This window comes from Phaenicophaeus curvirostris, chromosome 12 (genome assembly GCF_032191515.1).
Source record: "Phaenicophaeus curvirostris isolate KB17595 chromosome 12, BPBGC_Pcur_1.0, whole genome shotgun sequence".
Lineage (NCBI taxonomy): Eukaryota > Metazoa > Chordata > Aves > Cuculiformes > Cuculidae > Phaenicophaeus > Phaenicophaeus curvirostris.
This window is the reverse complement of record NC_091403.1, coordinates 20,883,926-20,894,302: the sequence shown is the minus strand read 5'-3', so window position 1 is coordinate 20,894,302 and position 10,377 is coordinate 20,883,926. Positions and strand designations below refer to the sequence as shown.

Genomic DNA, 10,377 nt, shown 5'->3' with positions numbered 1-10,377 from the left:
AATCATGCAAAATACCCAAGAAACAGGGTTGCCAACCTATTATAGAATCACAGAATGGTTTGGGTTGGAAAAGACCTTAAAGCCCATCCAGTTCCAACCCTTTCCATGGGAAGGGACACCTCCCACTGGATTAGGTTGCTCCAAGCCCCATCCAACCTGGCCTTGAACCCCTCCAGGGATGGGGCAGACAACACTGCTCTGGGCAACCTGGGCCAGGGCCTCCCCTCCTTCAGTGTGAAGAATTTATTCCTAAGATTTCGGTCTCTCTTCTTGGTGGGAAGCACACAGCTGTGCTTTCAAAGAGCAAGAAGGTCCTGCAAGCTGGGTGGCCTTGGAGTTTTATTTTCCCTTTAGAGGAAAGAGTTGGTGTTTGGGAACACAGAGACGTGTAGCGTGGCCGCTGTGTGTCTGGCAAGCTTCCCACCAGCCTTTTGCAGTCGTGCGTATGGTTTGTTGGGAGGAATTTGGTTGCTCCTCCTGTTTTCAGGGTTGCGATGTGCTGGGAGAGGGGAACACTGTGATGTAGGTCCCCACCCGGCCAGCATCGCAGTGTTCCCCGCTCCTGGCACGTTGCGTTGCTGCTCCGGAGCTTGCAAGCATTCTGCAGGGTTTCAGCTGCCTTCGGTGGTACCTGCTTGCCCGCTCCGAGGTGTTTTCCATCCTTGGAGGGCAAGCTGATGCTCAGCAGATGGTTGGGAAACGCTCTCCAAGAGCAACATCAAGGTCATTGCTGCCATGATGAATACTGGGCTGCTCATATCGCAGCCACAGCGATGAAAAATTAATGAATTTCTACTCCTTTCCATCTGCGGAAGCTCCATCAGCTGCCATGTGTCTCCTCCTCCTCCTCCTCTCTCTCCCTGCATCTCTGGTTTTTTTTGTGTATTTCCTTTGGATCTGAAGAAGTTATTAAAGGATGTGAAAGTTAGGGAAGGGGGGATTGCTGCTGCTCATGGAGTTTTGGCCCCAGAGCTGGAGAAGCTTTGGCACCTTGGCCACACCAAGCCACAGCTGGGATGGGAAGCCTTCCCAAAGAGAAGCTGCCCCTTAAACCCAGATTCCGCTTTGTTTTGGGGTTGTTTTTCATGTTCAAGCAACAGGAGGCTCTGAATCAAGAGCTGAGGAGGCAGGGGATGAGGTTGGATAATGATATATCGCCTGATTAATGCCTTCCCTTGGTTGCCTTCATTATTGTGATTACACTGTGGCTGTAGCATAGCAACAGCTAATTGTTGGTTGGATGCAAAGTGCATAATTTGCTGTATTAAAATTTTATTAAGATATAATTGCATTCATCTTGCAGCAGTGGATGCTTCCGAGTTGCCAAGGAGAGGCAGCAGTGTTTGTTGGGGCTCTGCTGTGTGTACCCCAAGCTGGTGCTCTGGGGGATGGGGTTTGGAGTGATGCTGGAGCCTTGGCACGTCAAGGCTCGGTGTCATGATGTGGGTCCGCAGTGCCGGGATAGCGCTTGGTGCTGCCTTTCAGGCTGGAGAGGACTAGAATATTCCATGTAGAATATTCCCTGACCAACCCTCAGTATAGGAATTTCTATCCTCTGATGGATGCAACTGAGGGTTTGAAGGGTGATGAAGCGCTGCTGGGTAGGGGATGATGTGATTCGAGAGCAGCTCTGTGCAGAAGGACTTGGGGGTGCTGGTGGATAAGAATCTCCACGTGAACCAGTGACATAGTGCTCGCAGCCCAGAAAGCCAACTGCATCCTGAGCTGCATCAAAAGCCATGGGACCAGCAGGGCAAGGAGAGGATTCTGCCTTTCTGCTCCGATCTGCTGAGATCTCATCTAGAATCCATTGTCCAGTTCTGGAATCTCCAACATAAGAAGGATACGGAACTGTTGGAACAGGTTCAGAGGAGGTCACGGAGATGATCTGAGGGCTGGAGCACCTCTGCTCTGAGGAGATGCTGAGAGAGTTGGGGTTGTTCAGCCTGGAGAAGAGAAGGCTCCAAGGAGACCTTAGAGCTTCCAGTGCTGCAAGGGGCTCCAGGAAAGCTGGGGAGGGGCTTTTTAGAAGGGCCTGGAGTGACAGGATGGGGAGGAATAGCTTTAAATTAGAAGGGGGAAGGTTTAGATTAGACATTAGAAAGAAATTCTTCATGCTGAGGGAGGTACTAGCCCAAGTTGGCTAGAGCAATGGTGGCTGCCCCATCCCTGGAGGGGTTCAAGGCCAGGCTGGATGGGGCTTTGAGCAACCTGGTCCAGTGGGAGGTGTCCCTGCCCGTGGCAGGGGTGGAACTGGATGGGGTTTTGTGATTTTGCAATTGCAGCTGTGTCAGCATAATTTGGTTCTTGCAGCTTGTTGGTAAGAAGGAACTGCAAGAGGAGCTTCTGGCTGCCCAGAGCCCTTTGGCACTGCATCCCTGCTCCTCTGAAACACAGGCAGAGAGGGGAAACCTTAAAGAAACTGTATTTATTACCAGTATGATCACACTTGGCACATTCTATTACTAAGTGGTCCTGGTACATAGATATTATTCACTTAAGTAATCAATCACTGCCAACAAATTACAGGATACAGGGAATGAAATTAGCAAAATGAACTATGGATGTAAAATTCATTTGAAATTCAATTTAGAAGCAACATTAGCTTTCAATTAGTCTGCCCAACTGTTTGAGCAGCATTTTGTCTATCAGAGTTTTAAATAAATGTAATTAACCTTTGCTGTTAAATTGTTGTTGATTTCATTGATATAATTATTATGCAACTCCTAATATTTTGCTTGGATGGTATCTCATTAGCTCGTGGCTTCAAATTAGGGAAGTGAAGGACTGGTGGTGGTTTCTGGGTCGTTTTGTTTCCTCTGCCTGGTGGGACAAGGGAGGGAGGTGATCTAAAGAATTGCAGGGGGTCTGAGTGTAAGATTTTACAATGGGAGAGGACGTGACCGGTCCCTCCTGTCCCCAGCACAGCTGGCCCCAAACTGGTGGAGCTGGGGACAGGGAATGGCCACAGGGTGCAGGACTGGGAACATAAGGAGGATGAGAGGGTCTTGCAAATGAAGGTGGCAGCACTCAGGTGTTTGACAGCACCTCTGGTGCAGCCAGAGGGGCCAATACCGGCTCCGCCCCAGGGTTATTTGCAGCAGAGTGATGGCCTGGGGGGTGAGGTAGAGTTGGAAGGGCATTGGCACTTTCTTGCATTCCTTCCATCGCTGTTTCCACCCCAGTGCACTGATCCATGAGCTCAGGCAGCATTGTCCTAGAACCTGTGGAAGAAGAGGATGCTTGGGGCTTCTCTTCCTCCCCACCGCGAACACCCAGTGCAGCTGCTTCCACGCTCCATGTGCGGCCACAGTGGGGAATCTAGAATCCCATTAAGTTCGAGTTTTCAGGCTGTAAAAGCTGTTTGGAAAGCAGGTGATTCCCTGTGGAGAGAAAGGTCAGGGACCGTCCCGTGGCAGCAAGGAGCTCTCAAGAGGCTGTGGCACAACCATCGGCTTCCCCTGCTTCCCAGCTTTTCAGAGGGGGGATGGATGAGGTGGAGAGTTGGTCAAAGCGCAGTAACTTGTTACATCCTCGTTTGAAAAGCAGGGTCTCTGTGACTGGGATGCTCCCCCATCCCAGGCTGCCCCTGCTCACAGCCCCCAGCCCCAGCCGTTGCTTTCCCCCCTGGAAGTAGAAACAGCTATTCTGTTCCCACACGTTATTTTTAACAGACACAGCTTTCCCCATTCAGCAACAGAGTATTGTGAGGTTATAACTCAAGCTAATATCTGATATATTGGACTAATTCTGCTCCTGTTGAAGCTGATGGAAATGTTTCCACTGACGTCAGCAGGAGCAGGATTGATCTCTGCATGTGGACTATTTGTTCCTGAGGTTTTAAGAATTCATTTCCTCCTTCCATTGCCAGAAACAGATAGCGGCAGTGGAGTCATCTAATAACCACATATTAATAAATGAATCATCAGCTCAGAGCCCAGCACAGGAGGAGGCTGGAGGAGAATAACTGAGCTGGGTACCAGCCTGGTGAAACGACAGGATTCCACAGACAGGGTGCAGCAGCTTATCTGGAACCAGACAATAATTGCAAAGTAAATTTTTTTTTACGCTAGCATCCCCACCACATCTTTTCAGCTCTATTTAAATGCATTACAGTAGACAGGAATACTGCTGAAATCCCTTATCCCAGGCTGGAATGAGAGCACCCGTGATACTTCTCTACGATGCCCTTTGAGGACACACTTTGTTTTGGACAGACTCCTAACGGCGCTTAAACAAGCCAGAAGAGAGGAGCCAGCACAGGGCAGGCAAAAAGGGGACTAGAAGTTTTACCTGGACACCTTATTTTTACTACTGCATTGTAACGAAGGAAATGGTCATTTTTTTTTTCATGTACCTTCTGTACTGCATATCGAGAACTCTCTACATGAAAGCAGAATCATAGAACAGTTTGGGTTGGGACGGACATCAAAGCCCATACAGGTCCAACCCCCTGGCATGGGCAGGGACACCTTCAGTCAGATAAGGTTCTCCAGAGCCCCATCCAACCTGGCCTTGAACATCTCCAGGATGGGACAACCATGACTTCTACGGGCAACCTGGGCCAGGACCTCCCCACGCTCACAGGAACCCATTTCTTGCCAAGATCTCATCTCAGCCCCCCCTCTTTCAGCTGAAAACAATTCCTCCTTGTCCTATTGCTACAGGCCCTACTAAAATGTTTTCCTCCATCTACTTTCCCCCCTGAAGTATTTAAAGGCTGCAAAAGGGTCTCCCTGGAGCCTTCTCTTCTTCTTCTTTTCAGGGCTGCTCTCAATCTCTTCTTCCCCTAGCCTGTATCAATGCTGAGAAACACAGAAAGCTGTACTCTGCTCACCTACTACCTCCACGAAAGTATGTAAAAGCTTTTTTGAATGGGATTTTGAACTCATTTGCAATGAAAATTTCTGGCATGGCTGGCTCTGGTCACACTCTCCCTCTGTGCACAAAGAGGAACAGGAGAGGCAAGAACCTTTCATTATCTTAAAACCTCTTTGCATTTTACCCTATGATTTTGTTTTCACGGTGTGTGACACATAAGGCTAAGGAATAACTTGGACAAAGGAGTGGGATGGGTCCACGTGTTTAGTGCCATGGAAACAATCTTTGGCGCAAGCTAAGAGAATAATTCTTTTAAGATTATTATTGCCACATGGCAAAGCCACCAGAATCCCAACACCCAAGAGGCCCTTGCAGCACACAACCTTCTGCAGCTGATGAGCCCAGGTGGCCAAGAAGGCCAATGGCACCTTGGCTTGGATCAGAAATGGCGTGGCCAGCAGGTCCAGGGAGGTTCTTCTCCCTCTGGACTCAGCACTGGTGAGAGCGCTCCTCGAATCCTGTGTTCAGTTCTGGGCCCCTCACCACAAGGAGGATGTTGAGGCTCCAGCATGCGTGGACGAGGTGCTGAGGGACATGGTTTAGTGATTGATGGGAATGGTTGGACTCGATGATCCGGTGGGTCTCTTCCAACCTGGTGATTCCATGATTCTATGATGCAAGATAACCAAGTTCGGCAACCAGTTCTGCAGTGTTTCAGGGTGTTCTTGCTTCCTTAAGTGCACCCCAAGTGCTGCAGGCAGCCCCTCCACCACTACCCATCTCCTGCACCCTGTGTGCTGGCAGGGGTTCTCTTGCATTTGCGCTGGAGAAAAAGTGACCAAAGGACGCGCTTTGCAACCGCAGGGCAAAGCGGTGAAGGCAGCACGGCAATGCTGAGTCCTCGCCTCCAGTAAATACCAGTCTGGGCCTGTTAATTAATGAGGATAATGCTGTAATTAAGACATTTACTGAGTGTCTTCTTAGTCAGTTCATTTACAGTCAGTAGGTCAGTCCATGATCTGCAGCTGGAGATCCCTAAACCTGGATTTTAGTCCCTACTTATTTAAAATACCCAGAAGCAGGTGGGCTGGATGATGTAGGGTGAATCCCTGTGCCCCCCACACCCACAGCAGCCTGGGAGCCTCGCTCCAGACTGTACTGCTGGGCAGGGAAGGGCTGCAGGTTTGGCCCTTGCACCTCGACCCTCACCCAGTCCAACCATCAGGCCAGGCTGGATGGGGCCTTGGGCAGCCTGGCCTAGCGGGAGGTGTCCCTGCCCATGGCAGGGGGCTGGGACTGGATGATATTTAAGGTCCCTTCCAACCCAAACTATTCTATGATTCTATAACCCCACCACACCGACTAAACCACGTCCTGAAGCACCACAGCCATGTGGTTTTTGGACCCCTCCAAGGACAGAGACTCCACCATGGCCACGTATCTAAACTAAACTTCCCTCGGTGTGACCCGAGACTATTCAAACATCCTCGCCGCGCTGACCCCACTCCATGGGAGTCCAGGACATGGGACATAGCACAGGAACATCGCTCGGCAATGTCCATATCATCCTCAAATCCTCCTCCCTGCTCCTCCCAACCCTTTCACTGCCCAGCATGGGTTTGGGCTTGGAATAGGCCCCGCCCCCTGCCCCGCGCAGCCAATAGGCGGCCCCGCCTACCCCTCAGGCCCCGCCCCCAGCCCCGCGCAGCCAATAGGCGGCTCTGCCTACCCCCAGGCCCCGCCCCCAGCCCCGCGCAGCCCGCTGTCCGGCGCCAGGCCCCGCCCCCGCCGGCCGATCTCGCGGGAAGCAGGGGCGTGTCCGCGACGCCCGCTGCCCCCCGGCGCCGCCCCCCCCGCCCCTGGCGCTGGGGTTCCGCTGCGGCCGCCGAGCGCTGCCGCTGCCCGGCCCGGCAGCCATAGCGGAGGCCCCCCGCGGGTAGGGGCGGTGTCCCCGGTGCAGCGGCCCCTCCCGCCGCGCTCCCACCGGCCGGAGCTCTCAGCGAGCGCCTCCTCCCGCGCGCCTATTGACGGCGCGGCGAGAGGGCGAGGCGAGGCGCGGCCCCTCCGTGCGCCCCCATTGGCCAGGGCGCTCGGCTGGCCACGCCCCCTCAATTCCCATTGGTCAAGGCGGTTCGCGGGCCACGCCCCCGCTCTCCCATTGGCCAGAGCGCCGAGTAGGACACACCTCGATGCTCCCATTGGTCAATCTCCTCTGAAGCCCCGCCCCCGCTCTCCTATTGAGCCAGGCTCCCGGCGGGCTCCGCCCCCGCGCTCCCATTGGTCAATGCGCTCCGTGGGCCACGCCTCTCTCCGCTCCCGTTGGTTAGCGGGCTCGCTGTGCCACGCCTCCCGTTCTCCCATTGGTCAATACTCCCCTCAGGCCACGCCCCCGGGGTCCGATTGGCGGGGCGCGCGCGGCTCGGGGCGCCCCCCCCGCCCGGCGCTGGGCTCCGCCGCAGCCAGGCCCGCGCCCCGCAGGTACCGCCCGGGCACGGGGACCCCCCGGTAACGGCGGCGACGGGGGGAAAGAGAGGGTCGGGGGTGCACGGGGATAGGAGGTGTGGGGATAGGGGTTGTGGGGCGGAGAGAACGTGGGGTGCGGGAATGGAGGGCTGTGGGGATGGGGATTGTGGGGAGAGGGATGGGGGAGAGCGGCTGGGGTGCACAGGGATAGGGAGTGTGGGGGGTAGGGATGGGGGTTATGGGGCACAGGGAGTGTGGGGGGTAGGGATAGGGGTTATGGGGCACAGGGAAGGTGGGGTGCAGGAGTAGGGGCTGTGGGAATGGGGATTGTGGGGTGTGGGCTGGGGGATGTGGGGTGCAGGAAGGAAGAGAGGTTCTGGGGTGCACAGGGATAGGAATTGTGGGGTGTAGGGATAGTGGTTATGGGGCACAGGGAATGTGGGGGGCAGGGATGGGGCTATGGGGCACAGGGAATATGGGGTGCGGGAATAGGGGCTGTGGGAATGGGGGTTGTGGGGTGTGGGATGGGGGAGAGCGTCTGGGGTGCACAGGGATAGGAATTGTGGGGGTAGGGATAGTGATTATGGGGCAGAGGGAATATGGGGTGCAGGAATAGGGGCTGTGGGAATGGGGATTGTGGGGTGTGGGATGGGGCATGTGGGATGCGGGCAGGAGGAGAGGGTCTGGGGTGCACAGGAATAGGAATTGTGGGGTGTAGGGATAGTGGTTATGGGGCATAGGGAGTGTGGGGGGTAGGGATAGGGGTTATGGGGCAGAGGGAATGTGGGGTGCGGGAATAAGGGATGTGGGGTTGAAGAGAGGGGCTGAAGGGTGCAGGGATATGGGCTGTGGGGTGTGGAAATAAGGATTGTGGGGTGCAGGAATGGGGCATGTGAGTCATGGGAAGGAGGAGAGGGTCTGAGGTGCACAGGGGTAGGAACTGTGGGATGTGGGGATACGGATTATGGGGCATAGGGAATGTGGGGTGTAGGGATAAGGGGTTATGGGGCATAGGGAATGTGGGGTGCGGGAATAGGGGCTGTGGGAATGGGGATTGTGGGGTGTGGGATGGGGCATGTGGGATGTAGGAAGGAGGAGAGGGTCTGGGGTGCACAGGGATGGGAATTGTGGGGTGTAGGGATAGGGATTATAGGGCATAGGGAATGTGGGGTGTGGGAACAGGGATTGTGGAGTGCAGACAGGAAGAGAGGGTCCAAGGGGTGTGGGGATGGGGAATGTGGGGTGTGGGCAAGAAGACAGGGTCCAAGGGGCACAGGGAGAAGGATTGTGGGGTGCAGGAATAGAGATTGTGGGGTGCAGGCAGGAAGAGAGGGTCCAAGGGGTGCAGGAGTAGGGATGGTGGGTTGTTAGGGATTATGGGGCGTGGGGAGTGTGGGTTGTGGGGGTGGGCTGTGGGCAGGAGGAGAGGGTCTGAGAGGTGTAGGGATTGTGGGGTGCAGGGAGAGAGGGGCCGTAGGGTGTGGGGAGAGGGGCTGTGGGTTATAGTGATAGGGACTGGACCGTGGGGTGCACGGAGAGAGGCGGTGAGGCACAGGGATATGTCGAGGAATCTGCTGTTTCCCTCCTCGTGGGATTCCAGTGCTGTGAGTCCTACCTGGAAAATCTCCAGTCCAAGGTGAACCTGACTTTGGAAGGGTCACTGTGCTGCTGGAGGCTTCCACCCCAGTCTCGCTGACACTCGAGGTGCCTCTTGAAGGGGAGGCAGAGCCACTGCTCCCCAGCAGTGTCGTGGGGTGCTCCCTGGGGAGACGCAGTGTGGTTTGTTGACAGCGTGGGGATAGGCGTGGAGATTAATTGTGTTGAATCACGTTGTCCAGCGTAGGTTCTGCTGGACAAGAGGTGGTGAGTGTTTGCAGAGGTCGCCTCCAGCTGCAGGGTGAGACTCTTGGAGTTGGACCCAAGGGGCAGCTTGTCTGAATTTACACCTAGAGACAAGGCTAAGGTGTTGGTGCTTCTTTGCTCTGTCAAGGTGTTTCGCGTGCTGGAGATGTCAGGTTGTAACGAAATGAAGGCACAGACACCTCACAGAGTAGCTGAGGTGTTTGGTCGGGCATCCACGCAGCTAAACTCTACTCCCAGTGTTCTCTTACCCCTTGGTTTCTCACTAGGAGCATAAGTTGTGTCAGTCTTTGTCAAAGCCAGCTCTGAAGCTGTGTCCATGCCAGCAAGCAGCAGGTGTCCATTCGCTGGAATCGGTGAAGTTACAGCCACCTCTAAGTCTGTTTGTGTGAAGGATCCCTATGTGTCTTGCACGAGTGTTCTAGCGGATCTACGCGGTGAAATCAGCTTTGTTAGTAAGGCTGCCGCTAAGTAGATTTTGTGTGGAAGGTGCCTCCTTCACAGGAGGCTTGTCTCCCTTAATGGGACCTAATGCAGAGAGATGTGGCCTCTTTGTTTTGCCTTCTGCAATCTGAGGCACTTGAACAGTGTGAAGAGGAGAAAACCTCAATATGCTCTCTGAGAAGGGAGTAATTAAATTAATACCTGTGTTTTTTGTAAGAGCTAGAAAGTGTGTGGATGAGAATTTGGATAATGAGGACAAGAGGTTGCAGGATCGTAGGTACTGTGGCTTCTTTCAAAATCATAGAAACATGGAAGTTGTGTCTTATCTTAGTATGAAAGGATTTGCTTTTTTAAAAGGTACAAAGAGCACCTGGATCATTGAGATGCCTCTGACCTCAGTGATATTTGTTGATCACCAACTGTATCTGAAGTCAGTGGTTCAGTGAAATGAAAACAATGCCCTCAAATGCACAAAATGTGATATTTCACCCTGATTTCACAACTATGCCAGAGAACATCTCAGCAGGGCAAGAACCCTCTACAGATCCATTACAGGTTGTTAAGGCTTGTTACAATCGGCCAAGTTTAGAAGCATCTGATGTCCTTAAAACCCTTTCTTGCTTGTCCAGCTCTAACTAAGAAAGCTATTGACTACTGGCAACACCTCTGGCCAGTGGAACAAGCCAAAAGGTTCAAGTTCCTAATAGTAACAAAGAAAAAACCCACAACACCACAGTTTTTGTCTGAGGTGCTGCATTCCCCTGAAGCCAACAAGCACCACGTGGACGA

At 53.7% G+C, this 10,377-nt stretch overlaps 1 protein-coding gene across 1 annotated transcript in view; it reads left to right on the top strand.

Annotated features, from left to right (window-relative positions):
* Positions 1 to 7,248: 7,248 nt before the first annotated feature.
* Positions 7,249 to 10,377, top strand: part of GLCE (glucuronic acid epimerase) — a 47,467-nt gene continuing 44,338 nt past the window's right edge. Inside the window, exon 1 of the mRNA XM_069866623.1 lies at positions 7,249 to 7,299. The gene's annotated coding sequence lies outside the window, so the exon portion shown is untranslated. The remainder of the gene's footprint in view (positions 7,300 to 10,377) is intronic.